The sequence below is a fragment of the Neodiprion lecontei genome, chromosome 1 (assembly GCF_021901455.1).
Source record: "Neodiprion lecontei isolate iyNeoLeco1 chromosome 1, iyNeoLeco1.1, whole genome shotgun sequence".
NCBI classification, from domain to species: Eukaryota; Metazoa; Arthropoda; class Insecta; order Hymenoptera; family Diprionidae; genus Neodiprion; species Neodiprion lecontei.
Genome location: NC_060260.1, coordinates 29,273,916 through 29,287,222, shown reverse-complemented (window position 1 = coordinate 29,287,222; position 13,307 = coordinate 29,273,916). Strand labels below are relative to the sequence as shown.

The 13,307-nt window shown below is 41.3% G+C and overlaps 1 protein-coding gene across 6 annotated transcripts in view; it reads left to right on the top strand.

Moving 5' to 3' along the window:
* The window catches only part of LOC107220150, a 120,908-nt gene that overhangs the window by 16,328 nt on the left and 91,273 nt on the right, over positions 1-13,307 (top strand). For 4 of the 6 annotated variants that reach the window (XM_046734313.1, XM_015658617.2, XM_046734304.1 and 1 more), the window contains exon 1: positions 7,243-7,769. The exons of 1 other annotated variant lie outside the window; for it this stretch is intronic. The gene's annotated coding sequence lies outside the window, so the exon portion shown is untranslated. Of the gene's footprint in view, positions 1-7,241; positions 7,770-13,307 lie in introns of those variants that run through there. One more of the 6 variants, XM_046734311.1, reaches the window with a different exon arrangement.

Here is a 13,307-nt window from a genome sequence, read left to right as displayed (position 1 = left end):
ACTGCTGCACCATCGTCAGACAGCGAGAGCCTGTGAAGGCTGCTTGCTTGGCACTTGCCAGTTCCTTATTTCCGATGAGTAGTGGCCTACCCACAGTAGGCCGGAATTCACATCGTGGATGCGGCAAACGGCCCCATCTCTAACGATCTATATGCACAAGCCTGCATCGCTGGCAGGCCAAGAGCCATTATCATCCTAGACAATCCAACAATGCTCTATAGTTACCGGTTCAATAGATGATATGAATAATTCCTCGATTCGAACTACCTGCTCGTGTATCTATATAGAAATATATACTCATTAATCTCACATGAAATGCATCGTACATATTTCCCATGGTCTAGTGTAACTATCGCGCTATTTCCTACTGGCTTTCAACTTCTTACCTGGTTACGAAGCGGGTTTCTATATTTCTGCTTGTTCCTCTAATATGGAAATATCTTTGAAATTGTATTCGTTGCGGTATGCGGAAAAAGTAAAGGTCGATTTGGTCTATTTCGAGGCAAAATTTGACATTCAGTTTCACTAAAACTAAGTTACTTGGATTATTCAGGACATTCAAAATCCTGCGAGTGCTTGTTTTGTTTCCCTTACTTAAAAATACGCAACGCGTTAAACGGTGCACAATATTTTTAGAATTGCACGTACAACGTGAAAAGACTGCATGGATTCGGTATCTCTTGAATGGCTCATCGACGCACGATGATTGAGCACCAATAAGACGGTTGGTGGTTCTGACTCGTTTGATAAAAGCCATTTATCTCTCGAGGAGTCTTGGTATAATCGATAGCTACGACGCCCTTGTACAATGTTGTCTTATTTATTATTTATTTATTTCTTTCTACAAGGAAATAATCGATTCCGAAAGGCACGCAGGGCTATTGATTTCAACGCATACAAACGGCGTGTCTGGATTTTGATTGATGACACCGCTGATTGACGCCGCGTGGTTTTGTATCGTCGTATACCTTATAACCGGATAATTCGCTGTTCCGGACAACTCTAGGGTATCGGTCGTTGGTCAAGGTAACCTTCCGTTTCCAACTAAATTCCATCGAACTCTGCGCCGTCGTACTGACGTAGCGAAATAAATTTCTCGTTCTAATAATAAGCTGCGGCTATAGGCTGCACGCGATTAAGGTATTATACCTACTCCATTAAACTGGCAAAGTCGCTGCGGTCTTCGCAATTACTTGATATCTCTATACTCAGGTTGCTCATTTCCTTCGAGTCGATTACCGCTCCCACAAGGATACGTAAAAACGCTTTGTTCTTTCCCCGATAGTAAAGTGCGAACGGGTAAAATACAGCGTAACGACACGTATGCACTACACCGTAAATGGAAACAACGTTACATCATCGTCAATCATCCCGCGTCTTCAAATCACACATTTAATGACTCGACGTATGTACCATTTACCGCACTCATTGCCAAAGTATTATTCACCCGTCAAACCTGTCCTCGCTTCAAATTTAACAATACAACGAATTAACCTTATCTTTGGAAATCGAAAGTCGCGCCTCTTTTACATCGCTCTGCGTGCGTTAGCTTGAATTAATCTTTTTGGTTTCATCTGACTGATGCAGGGGCAAATGAGGAAATGAAATCTGAGAAGAAAATAAAGGAAAAGGAAAAAAAAAATATGAGCACAAATTGTATTTCAATTCATCGCGATGTTTCGTTATTACGATTCATGACGAATAGCCTTAAGGTCCTTAGATGTTAGCGAGCTACTCGTCCTTCGGCCAGCTGATAGGTATGTTACGTTAAAACCACTGCCGTGTTTTTGCTCTTCCATTCGTCGATCGGTACGGGTGTGTAGACGGAGGTAACGAGTTGATCGGAGTTTTGACGGTCATTGAACAAGGCGTCAATCAACTATCGGCCCCGGCCTTAAGCCCGTATTAGGCGGTACGTTGTGTCTACGCAATTTGTTGCAAGTATGCTCGTATTCGTATAATTGTATTGCGGCGTTTGTTTGTATAGGTACGTTTATGTACAATTGTGTACCTCCGCCACGACACTACCTTAGTACCGTGTACAGTTGTATACTATATATGCGGGGAATATTTTATATCAATCATTATCTAACGACGGACGCGCTGCCCGCTTCCGGAGCCGTGACTTTTGCTGCCTAGGTCTGTAATTACTAATTACTGATCTCCTCGGCAATTCTGCTCCGTCCTCAACGCGGATGTAAGATCTGTCCGTGCTTCGAGATGACGGCATCGCCTTCTTCTTCCACTGCCGTTCTTCGTGCCTTTTTCCCACCGTAGCTCGGTCAATCGGGATTGCCGCCGCCTCCTTCTGTGACCCGTGCTCAACATTTTTACATTCATTTCCTTTATTTTTTCGCCCGTAATGTCTGTGGCTGTATCAGGCTAGTGTGTCTTTCAATTTCCAAACCTTACACCGATCGTTTCCTGATCCATACACGAGGCGAATGGGATCTATTTTTATGGATTCTTTCAAGCTTGATCGTTCGATAAATTGTACCGCGAAGAAGTCGCGATCTTCGATACACTGTCGATGTTCTCATTAGAGAATTCGTTGTGTCGGGTGCGTTGGTCGGAATATATAAATAATCATTACAGTATGGACATTGGGATGCGAAAGAATTTGGCGAATGTTAATCCCAACCGTCGCCACGTCGCGGCGACGTTCCGAATATTAAGCAATCCGAAGCGGATAAATGATTTATCAAACGTCTATATTCACGTGTTTCTTCGTTATCTTATATTGTACGCATTCGTTTTACCTGTAGGTATGGGATTATAATTACAGCGTAGAATCCCTCGCGTTTATGCGTGTTGAAGCGTGTAGTTATTCGGGTGACGCCGAATCATCGAGCATAATGACGTACGCGTATTGTATACCAATTGATTACCGGAGATCCTTGAGCTGAATATATTTATTATATACGTTTCTACGTAGGTATAAATATATAATATGTATGCCAAAGAAAGCGTGGATCATTTCGATTTCGTTCGATTGCGTTTACTGTAGATCATGGATATTTTCGTACCGGTTACCTCACTGATCGCTGCCCTGCCGACACACAATCGAAATTGAACGTTGAAAACTTGATCCACGATTGCCAAGGTGTGTACATTACAATCATTATACGAGCTTGACGATAAGATACATCGCTTCTTATATCTTCAATTCGACTATTTTTTTTCGACTGTATGTCTTAGACGCTGGCGAGTCGTTCGTCATCAGCTATAATAATTCGACGGTTGGATATAACAGCAGCGAAAAGACGAAGCCCTCCTCTAACATCTCAACTCTCATGCCTATACGTCATTTCCGTGGGATGGCGGTCAAAACTTGGAAGGGACGATATTTTGAATTGTAGATACATCGAAATTTCAAACATACGAAAATAAAATAAAGAAAGATGAATTGTTCGAAACCTTGATTTTCGAAAGTGTCACTCGTTAGAATGACTACTAATCGGTGACACTGTTGAAAATCAATAATTCCAACAATTCATTTTTTTGTTATTTTATTTTTAAATGTTTGAAATTTGGATGTATCGACCATTCGAAACATTGACCCTTCGATGTTTCGACCTCCATCCTGTCCGTGAATAATTGTCAGTTACATCAACACGATCGAATGGATTTGTTTTCTTGAAAAAATTTGAAATCCGCCGAAAACTCGGATACAAACGATACTTCCCGACAGTAATCCTCTTCGTTCAACGGAGCCCGACTTGACCCAGTATCGAAAATTACGATCGACTAATTCATACAAAATGTATAAAAAATCTTACAATCCAGCTGCTCAGCGCCTCCTTGGATCGAAGATCACCAAGTATCTCGAGGCTTACGTATATCCATATATATAGAATTCCGGAAACTCGCCGCGGAGCTCAATACCTCTTTGAGCTTTAAAAAAAGAAACGGCGGACGATTAACGTGTCTCGTGCATACCTAGGCAAGTTACAGGTATGTCCGTGTATCACGGAAGGCGTTTAGAGGTTGAGGTGTAACAGCGGTGCATACACATGCATATACGCGTGACGCGTGCGTGCGACGCGGATGCGTGTATGCGCGTGGCGGTGCCGCACAGCACCCTCGTAAGTAACGTGATGGCATCCGCTTTCTATGCGGACAGCAGCCATGCGTCGGACAAACACCTTTGCTGCGGGCTGGCCCCAGGGGTCAGCGTGATTTTTCACAACGGTTTCAGATAAATTATGCATGAATTGTGGCCATATCGTAGTTAAATGCAATCCGTGAGCCGGTGAGCCGGCGTCGTCTCGGCTCGGCTATGCCTTCTAGCCGCGTAGACCAACCTATAAGCTATGAGCCTCCTCTTCGATTACGACCCGCCGAGTTATTCTCTCGGATATTGTCACATTTGTCAGAGGTTGATGCTGATCGCCGAAGCCGACGCCGACGACGCCGCGTGCTTATCGCCTATAACGGAATGTACACCTTGCTTTATCCTCGAATGGCTTTGCTATTAGAGTTGGGCAAGTTTGCCTATATTAATGTTAACCCGCCTATTATACAGCTATAGACGTCGTGGGTATCTACGGAGATACGCCGCGATATTAGACGTCGGAGCGGGAATAATTACTGGACAATCGTCGTTAAAATGTGATTCTATTTACCTATTAAATTTTTACTATTACCCAATCAGACTTTGTTCCATTGGCTAATACCGCCGCGGTATTATCTACATCTGTAATCGTTCCAACTCATTGTCAGTAACGTCGATATTGCGACTGTTGAGATGGTGCGCAACCTTAATTCGGCAAAATTATAGTATACTTTTTTACTTATTTTATTACGAGATTATCGTAGGTTCAGATTTTCATCAGGTTATATATATTCTTAGGAAAGTAAAAAGATACATAAATACGATATACTGGAATTATGAACAAATGCTCGAATGCAGATGCTTCGTTGCTAAACGCACGTTTCGAAATTGTTTAAAATCTAGTCGATTCCTTTGATTTTACCGTACGACAGCTCATTTTGTTTGGAAGACTATATTTTATGCAATTTCATGGTAACGGATTTTTTTTTTAATCATATTTTGCAAGCATCGTTGAATATTTATTCTTACAACGATACGCCCATAATTATCACGGTGAAAAAGAATACCCCCCCCCCCACAGCATCTTTGTAGAAACTAGTCTCTTGAATAAAATCTAACGATAAGCTTTCATTTATAGATACACAGTATTTTCTATACATGTAATTTTCAAAAGATCCTCGTAGCTTACGAATAAAATAATTTGTTAAAAACTCAATGTACTGCTGTCGGTTACCGTTAAATTTTTTTTAAAATGATCGATTTTTGGCCAGCCATCCGTTTTAACTCATAGCTGTAATTATTTCTCGGCTCATCTATTGCGTTTTGCGCTGATATTTTGACACTCGAACGATACTATTGTCCAAATTTGATGTACCGTCAAACCGTGTCGCTTGGCGCGAGCGAAGCGGGTCCAATAAACGCGGCAGAAAAATGGCGGCTATGCAGTCGAGGGCAAGTCGTGCAGACGGGGAGGAAGTTTCCTGATCAGCACGCCTCCGTATGTGCAGGGTCAAAATCATTTCCATAATTATCCCACGATCGGAGAAGACAAGGAAGCGATCACACACCGCAGAGTTTCTTCTCTGCTTCGAATGATGAGACGTTACGCGTGATATTTGTTAAATTACGCCGTCCGGCGTGATGTACCTTTAAGTATTACATGCTTACCACTACACTTATATACCGTTGATCGTTACTATGGTAAATCGCACGCCTCGTTCGGGTATCATGTCGGGATCAAATACATTCTTCGTTTGCACGCGAGTCGCGATAGATAGACGTTATGTATACCCGTCACATGTTTCTTGCAGTCGATAAGGATGTGCAGGTTTATTTTTCTCCGTTCTAATAGAATTTTTTTCGCTTAAAATAACCGGTCGCAAAGTACAATTCTTCGGTATTTTATGCGAAATTTTCTTAGGCTTCGTGGTAATAATACCATAATAGATTGGTAGAAATTATTCGACAAAAAAGTTGGATCCGGGTTCCAGTCTTCCTCATCACTCGTTTCTTCAGCGCGCATTGGATTGTCGTAGCTGTTTCTTTATTCTATGATTTTGTATCTGGTTCAGTCGCGGTCACGATTTTTCGAACCCATGCGGTCGTAAATTCAGACGACTTTTGTCCGAATTGATATTATCGTCGTTTCCCCTATGGGTGATCCGTGCGTTCAGATATCGGCCGACGTAAATCCACTGTCAATTATAGTCCTCATTACATCCTCGTTAATTATACCTGACCGATTTCGATGTCAAAAGCTGTTTATAGACTATAGAGCCGCAGGGTGGACGTTTCTTGTACGCAAAGAGCGACAGCCACCCGAGCGAAGTTTATTTTTTTCTTAAAATTTTGCTGTAGGCACTTTGTTCTGCGATATTTTCTCATTTTATATCGGTATTTCTCTGTACTTTTTAGTGTTATTTGAAAAGTTTTGTTCTTATTAATTTTTTCGTTAACATGTGATTCGTTATTTTTCTGGCCGAAGCAGGTATTGAAAATATTCCGCTGGGTATTCTTTGGCTACTGAACAATAGACTAGTTTGGTTAAAGTCTTATTCGCAACAAGCCAAATATACAATCGAATTGAACAAGTGGACATTTTTTGCAGTGCGTAAGGCAAAAGATTCGCATTGATGAAAAACCAAAATTGTGGTGACAAATATGTAGTCAAGATACAGGGGAAATTCTAAATCGAACATTTCGATATCCGATAATCCATCGGAATATTATATGCAGAAATTCACGATAAAATTTGTATGGGGACGAAAGGAATTTCAGAGGAATGCAGCAATGCATGTATAGAGAAAAATATACAAGGAATTCCTGAGAAATTCCTAGAGCAAAAGAAAAAAAAAAAAAAAAAAACAAAAAATGACACATGTTTTCGTAACAGTAATTAAAATTCTTTCTCCGAAGTAATTGGTTGAGGAAAGAAAAATGTTACCACGCAGGTCTCGCCGATCCGTTGTTAGGTACGGTTATCACGAATGATCGATAAGCGTAATTTGATTTGGGAAAAACAGTTATACCGATTGGCTACCTGTTGTTTGCAATCACTAATCGATAAAGCTGAGCGGTATCGAGTAACGTTTGCGGGGGAGGGAAATTGCGTAGGCGTGTTACAATGCCCTCGCGGGTTGGGTCGCCGGTTGGTGTGCGTCGAGATGTACAGTCGAACACCTCGACACCGTCCGGAGTAAGACTCGGTTGGTTCCGCTCCGCTCGAGGCTGCCAGCCGAGAATAGTCGGAGATAGCCGACTCCGGATGGTTCTGCGAGCGATGCAGCCGGTTGTCGCGGCCCTCGGGAGACGCTGGCTGGTTTTGTTGCCGGTGGTTTCAGTCAGTGTCGCGCCAGTCGTCGGTGGAGTTGGTCAGTGATCTAAGTCAGAGCAGGGCCAGACAACGGATACACGTACACGGTAGGCGCGCGTAGATACCATCCCGGTTATTGGCGACGTTTGGAAAAACGAATTGGTGAAAACCAGTGGCGAGGATAGTAGGTAGAGGGGAAAAAGGGAGGGCGGCAAAAATAAAAATAAAACAAACATAGAAGAAACGAAAAACACACACGCGCGCGTACACGGCAATACGAACAACGAAAAACGTATACGATACGAGTGAGTTAAACAGTGATTTTTGCAGTATATATTCGTTCGTTGAAAAGAGGCGTCATCGTTTCAATACTTCATTTGGATAATACCGCGTTGTAAACAGGTGAGTTTTAATTTATAAGACTTTTTTCCGGCAATTCGGAGACCTTTTATTAATTGGTTTCAAGATATCGGCAACCTGAGATGCGTTTTCGAATTAATTTTACTTTTCCCTTGGAAAACCTTTAAAGATGCTTCGTGCACTTTGGTCCTACCGTTCGGAATCAGGTTGAACTTGGGCAGCCGGCCACTTTCGTCGCGGCCGGCAACGAAGAATTTGAAAGTCCCGCTTGTTTCACCTCTCGTCTCAGGAGGCGATTATTTCAGCTATAAGGATTCACGCGGCGATCGGTGGATGTGTATAATGTTACCTCGTAGATGATCGATATGTAGCCGAAGTCCTCTTCATAACCCGATGATCAACGGTGAATAAGTGCTTGCGTAAATATTCATGGGGCTTTTTGGCAATTTCGTCTGACTTGAAAAAATTCCACCGTTATTCTGACAATTATCATCGTTGCTCTGAAATATGTTTTGTGCTTTTTGTCAGGTGTTTTACTCGGCTACTCGGACAAAAGCAATTCCAACGTTGATTTTCGGTTATTTCACTCAGAGCGTGTCTTGAATATTCCATTGAATCTAGGCTGCTGAATGTCGGATTTCACATTTTAGTTATTTCTTTCATCCCACGGGGATAAAAAAAAAAAATCAAATTCTTCAACAGTTTTGGATGAAATTCCCTTAGAAGCGTTCCACGTTCGTGACACAGTACAGGTATACCTATAATGTGATATTCGTGCATAGTGAAATCCCGGGATCTTTCAGACGCACGCAATCATCAAGTGATTTTGAAATTATTTATAGGTATCACAGTTCAGGCTACTTAGATTATCCGAAGATTACTGAGTTTTTCGAGCTGGTTATAACGAAACTCTCGAATGCTGACCGCTTACCCAAAAATACCGGATCGAATGTTTTTCAAATACTGATGGAAAGATACACGTCGTTAAACGTAGAACTGTAGTTTTTTTTCATTTAAATTTTTTGCCATACTTTGCCATCGAATTAATTGAATTCGGGATGAGAGGATTTGGATGAAATCATTTTCTTCTATTTGGACGATTTGACGATTTTATACACGCACTCGAGATATTTCATCGCCGGAGTATCAGCATCCTCTGTTTTTTTAATTCGACTATTTTCTCAACAAGTTGTGTCGGCGTTTGCAAAACCGACGCGATGTTGTTTGCGGCTAGATTTCATACTCTTTCGGTCCATTCTTAAAACCTGCCCGAGTCAATGCTCTTTGGGTTGCAGAGTGTAATTAATCCGAAACAATATCTTGGGACGAGTATATTGACACTTTGAAATGGATTGAAAATATTCATTGTCAGACGATGTTGAAGCTGGTAAAATCAACGTATCGAAACATTGGGGAAAAATTCATTACCCTGCAGTTTTAGACGGACATCCGTAATGAGTACGCGTATATTAAAAATATGTTGAATTTCAGGCGATTCGAACGTCGCGGAATATTACAATATTTCCTAAGCGTGCACCGCCAAAAATTACATTAACTTCGTTAAATTCAACCTCATCAGTCTAACCAAGTGTCGATGAATTTATACGACGCGAGATTAAGACGGCTGGGAAAAACTTGGTGACGGCGTTGAAGCTTGTGATTCTGAATCAGAAATAAAATCTGTTGAAAAATCTCTGGTGAGTCATGATAGATACAACAGACCATAAAATCATGCGTCACACGTTTTCTTTTATCGCTTCCGAATCTAATCGCGTTGAGTGAGATCGTTGTCGTACCTGCAATGAATGATAAAATGCAAATCATACTCACATCGAGCATGAAATAAATTGGAAGCACTCTGTTGGACAAAGCTCGTATAATTCTCGTGAGCAAGTAAGGCCATGCTTTGCAACGCGTCTGTTCGATATAAACGAGCTGGAATTTCTCTTCCACAGTTTGCACAAACGGAGAATGATGAAAATGATAATTCGTCGATTTATCGCTTGACTGCTCGTTAGACGGATCAGATTGAGCCTCGGTGTATATCCCACTTTTGCAAACGTAGTTTGTGTGACTTATTTTTGAGAACAAGTCGATTCGGTATAGAGTATTGATGATTATTACTGTAAACGTGTAATACCTACGCTCGACGATGAATGCATAAGGGGGAAAAAAGCCTGTAACCGTACAAAAATCCGTTACTCAATTTCGAGCATACCTTACATCAATTGTCATTTACTTTTATCAATTTAAAAATTGCTTTTCATCAGCCTCGATTGATCAATAAATTAACCGCGCATTGCACGGACGTTTATCCGAGTAGAAGTTGAGAAGTGAAGGAGTGGAAACGAGAACAAAAAATTTCTCCATGATGGTCTGTTTTGGCTTCAGCTCGGCCTAGCTCGATTCGTTTTTTAACGTCTAGATAGACAGTTCTCTTTCTTCCTCTCCCCCCTTCGCGCATTTCCGGTATTTTAAATCCATACAGGAGTTCTCTATACCCACGCGAAGGATGGAAGTGATTATTTGATCGTTATCGGTTGAGCAATCAATCATTATTGGAAGTGGTAGGTATGCGTGCGTGATGTGATCGAATCGTATTGGATGGAATCTATTCACGTGCCAAGAAATCCCTCCGGTAAAGTGGTCGATGCTCCGTTTCGTGTATTATAACTCCGCGGTCTTGAGACTCCGATAAATTGGTATGCAATCAAATGGATTTCCATCCTCCTCGCCAAGTCATTCTTTCGTCATTTCTCCTCTCGGGCATTCACGCTTTACAACTAACACACGCGCGCGTGTGTCTGTACGTAATACCTTCGAAGAGAAGCTGTAAGCGTTAAGCTTGAAAAACAAAAAAAATACGGTCGATTATAATGCAGGTTAAACTTGACATATTTAATCACTGAATAAATGTCAACTTTCTCGGTCCCATCGACGCGAACCATAAGCTTCGATTCCGTACCCGTTTTATGTTTAAATTCATCGTTAAGGGGTCAATAGTGGAAACTGCATGACTGTGCCATTCCGCACGGTGTATTTTGTTGGGGGAAAAAGTGTCAACTTTCTCACTGTGAGTTAGAGACTGCCAAGCGACCAGAACAGTTCCATTATACTCGTTTTATACTCGAATCATTTCATAACCTTATGTACCTGAGACTAACGTCCGCGTGTAATCTCTGCAATTAACCGTCAAGACGTGGTTTATTTAAACTGAAAATAATCTTACTCGCGGACTTTCTCGTTTGCCAGTTTACCCAATCCGTAAGCCGAGCTTTTACCCGGCATGGAAATATATCCCTGCACAAGTCTCTCTCGGCGTTTAAAATTCATCGCACCGGATCTTCTTTTCCTCTACCGAAAGGATTTTTCCCTACTCACGGTCAGACGGGTGTCCGAATTGAAGAACGTTTTAAACGAGCCGGGAATAACTGCTGCGAAGCTGTGTTCTCGTCGCATAAACTGCACAGTGGTGTATAATGTACAATAATGCCGGTTCGTGAAGGAGATGATCGTTGGAGGCGGTCCCCGCGAGTCTGAAAAGTTTGCGAAGCAGCCAACTGTGACTCGTCCGCGTCCTGACACTTCATCAGTGTTCCACGCTAGGCTAATCTCGTCTGTTGGATAGAAAAATCCTTGCGATTCTGTACACCTCGTCTTTTCGTCATTTCGTATTGCCCTTTCACCCCGTGGAATTTTTCTATTTCTTAGCGTATCGTAGATATACGAGTAACAACGACTGCGGGAACTTCGAAAATACTTTCAAGTACCTGCCGATCTATAAATAAAAGCTTGTACGAAAGCTCGGGGATGCCGATTCATTTTCTTCGCGTTCGCGTCGTTAATTATTCTGTTCTTCGATTCGCGGATTAACGAATCTGCATATTAAGTATGATTAATTGACGCCTCAAGTCCAGTTTTACCGGTTCATTATATTTATAAACTTACTTATAACGTGTATAATATGTCAGGTGCATTATTTCCGTAACCAAAATTACTGATATTCTTTTGGTGGTTAATTTTTGTTTCTAGTTTATTCCTAGATTTTTATTACACTCTGCCTAATTTTTATTGCCCTGATTCTACCAGATGGTTTATTTGCGATATTATGCTTGGCGCCAAATCCTAGTTGCATAAGGACTTTGATATGATCATCATCGCAACGAGCGCTTACATATATACTCGTTTACGTACGTACCGTGTGAAATGGTTCGCATAATGTACAATATACGGTTGACGCAGGAATTTGATCGTTGTGTTTATGTAATTGTGTGTGCGGAAGATTTTTAGCTTGTTTAAATTTCGGGGTTAAAAAACTGCGGCGTGCACGATTCGACGACGATAATGATGCGGAAAAACCTGATTCGTTGAAAAAAAAAAGAGGAACGAAGAGAGAATGAAAAAAGTAAGTAAATAAAACGAAATCGGATGGACAGGTGCGATCGTTATTAAATCGTGAAGTCCCTTGAAAAATCGCGAAGGTAAATCATGCGTAACAGTTTAAAAATTTTCACCAAATTGCTGCAGCAATTTCGGTAGCGATTTAAGCGTAAGGCATATTTAACCGTTTAATTATCGACACGGTGATTATGATAATCGTATGATAATTATATATCGTAGCTTTTGTATTAATATCCAAAGCGCCGTCTACGTACAGGTATGTATAATATACATAAATACATGCAAACATACACGCATGTATGGCCAGTTTTATACGGTGATGCAGCTTGCTGCCACCTAACAAGCCGCAAATTGCCTATTAATTACTGCATTAATTATTCCCATTGAGTAAGGAGAGAAAGAGAGAGAGAGAGAGAGAGAGAGAGAGAGAGAGAAAAAAAGTGGGGGGCAAAAACAAACATGACGACGAAAAGAAAACTCGAAGCCCATTAATTTAACGAGTGCGTTAGAATCTCGGTGTAGGTACCTACCTATAACAGCTACAGCCTAGCTCCTGCGGGAGAGTCTTGAGTACTCAACTCGCCCACTACGAGCTGCTGCACGATCCGTACAGTAAGTATAATATACAGCGAGTGTTCGTTGCGTGGTTGAAAAAAAAAAAAAAACGAAGAAATACCGCGTATTCTAAACGAAATCACGGTGATTGATGTGTGTAATTAATTATACCTTATTCCCTCCGACGCCCTTTTTTCAAATCGGATTGCAGCTCGCTTTTATCGTTTTCTTACGTGAATCTGACGTCTATGCACGTCCGTGTAACTCTCTACCTGGAAGAAGTCCATTACAATTATTTCAGCACGACAGTTATAGGAGTTGTGGAATCTCGGGGTGGTAATTTAATTTTCAAAATTTTTCCATCGATTATGCAGTCGTTTTAGTTGAAACAAGTAAGCACTCGCCATTTCTAGGTGAGAACAATTGTGAAAATTAGACGTGTCTGTTTTCTACTCGTTGCCGAACATATATACGGATAATTTCCCTTGCTTTCGCAGAATGTGCGTTACAAGTGTTTACGTGGGATTAATATTAAACGCGTGGAACGGTTGGCGTTTATCTGAAGGTTTATCTTCGACTGGGAATATTTGAGGTTTCAGGGGTTACTAGAAACGTACGAAACAT